At 36.0% G+C, this 5,297-nt stretch overlaps 1 pseudogene; it reads left to right on the top strand.

The window, feature by feature from the left end:
* The first annotated feature begins 4,406 nt into the window (after positions 1-4,406).
* On the top strand, positions 4,407-5,007 carry LOC149177890 (FT-interacting protein 7-like; annotated as a pseudogene).
* The last annotated feature ends 290 nt before the right edge of the window (positions 5,008-5,297 follow it).

Consider the following 5,297-nt stretch of genomic DNA (forward strand, 5'->3'; position numbering starts at 1 on the left):
TCTTTGTAAACCATCTACGAAGACATGCAGTTGCTTTGATTGGTTGTACACGTGAATTCATAACATTGTATATCCTAAATGGGACCAGATTTTTGCCTTTGTCAAAGATACACTTCAATCAGCTCTTGCTAATCAGATTTATGTATAGGATGGAAGCAATTCAAGGGATGACTTCCTTGCAGGATTCTGCTTTGATCTCTCGGAGATTCCAAAAAGAGTTCCTCCATACATCCCTTTAGCACCTTCATGGTTTAGGTTGGAAGGTGATGATAGATTCAACGGTGATATTATTATTACAGTTTGGATGGGAACACAGGAAGATGAAACATTCCAAGAGGCTTGGAAATCTGATAGAGGAAGTATGATGAATAGAAGATCAAAAGTATATTTTTCCCCAAAATTATGGTATCTGAGGGTCAATGTAATTGAATCCCAAGACTTGCATATTCTTGAAAGGACAAATTTTCCTAAGCTCAAAGTGAGGGTGCAACTGGGTATACAAGTTTCGAGGACTAGAACTTCTAATTCTAGAACTTTGTCAAGCCCATTTTTGAATGAATATTTGATATTTGTAGTAGTTGTACCATTTGAGGAACAACTTGTGTTATTGGTGGAGGATCGACCTAGTAGCGGTGGTAACAAGGATGTGGAGGAATTAGGGAAAATCAAAATTGCACTAAATACAATTGAAAGGAGACTAGATTACAGTATGGTAAGCTCAAGGTGGTTCAATTGAGAAAAAGTAAATGGAGAGCGAGATGTTAAGTATCATGGAAGAATTCATTTATGTTTGTGCTTTGATGGGGGATATAATGTAATCGATGAGGCCGCCCATTTAAGCAGTGATTTACAGCTAACCGCTAAACATTTATGGAAACCATATATAGTTGTGCTTGAATTGGGAATTTTGGGAGCCAAAAACATGTTACCTATGAAAAGCAAAGGAGGAAGAGGTACAACATTTGTGTACTATGTAGTAAAGTATGGGCAGAAATGGGATAGAACGAGAACATTTATTGATAGATTTGACCCAAGCTGGAATGAACAATACACATGGGAAGTTTATGACCCATGCATTGTTCTGAACTTAGGGGTCTGTGATAGTTGGCACATCTACATGAACAACAAAGATAAGAAGTCTTCAACGCTCAAAGATGTTCACATTGGAAAAGTGTGGGTTCACATTTCAACACTGGAAAGAAATTGAGTTTATATGAATTATTATCCATTGTTGGTTCTCTAGCATTCTGGTGTGAAAAAAGTGGTAGAAATTGAACTCATTGTTCATTCCCTGCTAAAATGGAAAAATGAATTAAGATATGTTTTTTGAGTTTTGTTCTCTTACATAATATTTAATAGCTAGATAATGAGTGGAATGAGTTTGCATTTCTTTCGTAATGCTTAATAGCCACAAGAAGATGCTCTGTATGAATAGCTTAAAAGCATCTTATTAGATACAGGTTCAAATGCAGTTATGCATGGTCTCGTTTATGAGTCTAAAAGGGGTAGGGTAACAAAGTTTTACATGTCAAGGTCATGTTGTTCTTCCATCCTTTGTTTAAGTCGAGAATCACTAGCTTGCTACATGTTCACCAACTTGTTGTTATCATGGACACATACAGGAGGGATTCCACTGGACCGTGAGATCATTATAAATAATGAGGTTGTGCAGGCATTCACTGGGCTCCTGGAGGATATCTCTTCTTAATACTTGAAATCTATATTAAAAGTTATTATTCATTTGCACCACATCATGTTGCAAAGGAAACACATAAGGAAGATCATAGATGAATAATGATGATGGAATGATTTTGATAATAAAATCCGGATTCAATGTTAAGCTCCATTTAGTTTTTTTGTAAACAATCTGCAAAGACATGAGGCTGCTTTGACTGGTTGTACATGTGAATATACAGTCTACTTGCATTTGCTTGGCTTGTATTTTTGACATGTATTATTTATGGTTGGATTGTGTTAAATGTGTTTATAGTCAGTCGCAGGAAAGAATACACTGAACAAAACGGAATTCTCATTCCAAACACTCGACTCCTTATTGGTATGTATAAGAAGAATATGAAGCGCAAGGTAGAAAATGGGAAATTTCTAGGCACATAATTAAAAATTAGTGACAAATTGCTTTTAAATCTCATATTCTCATTCTTTATCCTCCTTTGGATAACCTTCATCATCAATGGTGTCAACATCCTTGGTTGTGTTTCCTTTATTTCATCGGTCGCGACCGGCTAGATTCAAATACTCAGGATCCTCTCACAAGTTGAAAAACAAGGAGCAAGTGAAAGAGGCCCAGAAAGAAGAAGGATCAAGTTGCAACCACGATCAAAAGAAGAGAAACTCATGGTGGGTGAGTGTAGGTGAAGTGAGGAAGCTTTTGCTTTATCCATTAAAAGGCCTCAAAAGATCATTTTTAGGATCCTTGGTGTCATCCTTAAAGCATGCTCAACAATCCTCTCTAGGATACGTTTCTAGATGTCACAGGGGTGTGTTAAATATAACTCAATTGAGGTCCTGTGAGTCTCATTCTGATGAGTCAAATACTATAGAAATTAGTTATAAATATATGAAAATTTTGCTTGAAAGCAATAATTTCTCCACGAATTAAATTCCCTTAAAGAGAATTGAGAAGCGCCTTAGTGACATTTATTCATTTTGCATATTGATGGGTCACATGACAATAATTTTCGATCCTGGATCAGGATATAAGTGCCTGATTATTCACACAGTGGTTTCCTGGTGTATTTAACCATAGATTGTGACTAGTAATAGGAACATAGTGCCCTATTATTGATACAACATGTTTCTGGTACACTCGATAGCAGGTGTGTGCCTACAATCAACAAATAAGTGGTTGAAAGTGACAATTTATATACTTGAACTATTAATACATAGTATTTTAGGTTATCTGGTTTGTTAGGATTGATTATCCCTTGTAAGATAATTTGGGTGTTTTTGAGCTTTCTAAGAGAAGACTTGTATGTTTTAGTTTTGGTAGGACTTTTTTTATGGGAATTCTTTCCATTGTTTATTTCAGACTTCATTTAATAATTTTATAGGAAAAATTTTCAAAGGTGCATAGGACTAAAGAAGAATTGAGATTGGTATAGAAGAGTAATTGTTAGCAACTCTTGCTCTGTCAATGTATAACCCCCTGTTTTTATCATAGAGGTAAGTGCGTCCTATAAGAATGACGACAACAAAAGTAATTGTGGAGGTGCGAGATGTAAAGAACCTCATGCCAAGGGATGGAGAGGGATTAGCAAGTCCATTTGCGAAGGTTGATTTTTGTGAAAGCGCAAGCATACAAAGACAAAGTATAAGGATCTGAATCCTACTTGGAATGAGAAATTAGGGTTTACTATAAGTGATACATCAACAGTGATTCATGAGGAACTGGAAATCAAGGTTCGTAATGATAAGAAAAGAACTATGGGTAGACGTCGTCATTTTTTGGGAAAAGAGAAGTTCCTAGAAGGCTCCACCAGAAAATGCACCACAAGCTGAATCACCTCCACCTATAGAAGATAAGACTACTGAAACAGCCACAAAGCCCCAAGAAGTAGAAAAAGTGGATCACCTAGCAGTAGTAGCAATGCATCATTTGGAGAGACCAACCATGGCCTAGCCCTCAATGAGAGGCATACATATTATTTGGTTAAGAAAATGGCATGTCTTTTTGTAAGAATTGTGAAGGGAAGAGAACTTCCATCAAGAAATTCTATAGGTAATGCTCTATTTTGAGATTTATTTTCACACTATACCGTAATAAAAAAATTCAGCCATGCATAGAGAAATCTTGTATGCTAGGATGGTTCCCCTATTGATGATATTTAGCAATCTTTAGAAAATTAAATTCAGGTTTGAAGGAGTTTTAAAGTTAATTGTAATAGACTGTAGTTAGTTTCCAAATTAGCGATGAATTTTGATCTCCATAGGACACCAGACTAGTCACTTTAAGACAATATTTCAAATCTATGAACATGGGTAAATTTTCTAGAGATGTCATAAGGGATGGAAATTTCTAGCTTAGGGGGTTTCTCATTGTTTATTTTTGGAGAAAATAATATTCTTAGTTAATACAGTACATTCTGAATGATTCAAACTCTTGTTCCCAAATAGTTAAATTATAGGTATTTTCTTGGCTTGATATTATTTAGAGATGCAGTGATGTTCATTATGTTGGTAAGAATTGTGGCATGGTAAGGACTCCATAGGGCTAAGAAAGTTGACTAAATTATTGTCCCTATGCATTTGTTACTTAGAATATAGGCATAATGTGTGAGTTTCCATTCTCAAAAACACTCGTGGAATAGTTCATAGTTTGGTAAGTTTAAATTTGGTTCCAAAATCTTTGGATTGTTACAGGGTACGTAGGTGATCTATTTGTAAAAATGAGAGTTGGAGGCGAAATTGTTCGAACACGAAAATTTCATAACACTGCATATCCTGAATGGGAGCATATCTTTGCCTTTGGCAAAGACATACTTCAATCAGCTCCTACCATGGAGATTTTTGTATGGGATGGAAGAAATTCCTGGGATGACTTCCTTGGGGGAGTCTGCTTTGATCTCTTGGAGCTTCCAACAAGAGTTCCTCTAGATAGCCCTTTGGAACCTTCATGGCTTAGGTTGGAAGGTGATGGTAGAGTCAAAGGTGATATTATGCTTGCAATTTGGATGGGAACACAAGTAGACGAAACATTCCCAAAGGCTTGGTAATTTGATACAGTAGGTATTAGGAATACAAGATCAAAAGTATATTTATCCCCAAATTATGGTATCTAAGGGTCAATGTAATTGAAGCCCAAGACTTGAGATTACTGAAAAGATAAATTTTCCTAAGCTCAAAGTGAGGGTGTGGTTGGGTATAAAGGTTTTGTGGACTAGAACTTTTAATTCTAGAACTTTGTCAATCCCATTTTGGAATGAAGATTTGATCTTTGTTGCAACTAAACCATTTAAGGAACAACTTATGTTATTGGTTGAGGATTGACCTAGTAATGGTGGTAACAAGGATGTGGAGGACATAGGCCAAACTAGAGTTTCACTAAATCCAATTGAAAGGAGACTAGATTACCGTATGGTAAGCTCAAGGTGGTTCAATGGAGAAAAAGCAAATGGAAAACCAAATGTTAAGTATCATGGAATAATTCATCTATGCTTGTGCTTTAATTGGGGATATCGTGTAATGGATGAGGTTGTCCATTTAAGCAGTGATTTAAGGCCAACTGCTAAACAATTATGGAAACCATCTATAGGTGTGCTTGAATTGGGAATTTTGGG

The sequence above is a fragment of the Pinus tabuliformis genome, chromosome 4_1, assembly GCF_031772625.1.
Source record: "Pinus tabuliformis cultivar Carrire ecotype Pingquan chromosome 4_1, CPIR1, whole genome shotgun sequence".
NCBI lineage: Eukaryota > Viridiplantae > Streptophyta > Pinopsida > Pinales > Pinaceae > Pinus > Pinus tabuliformis.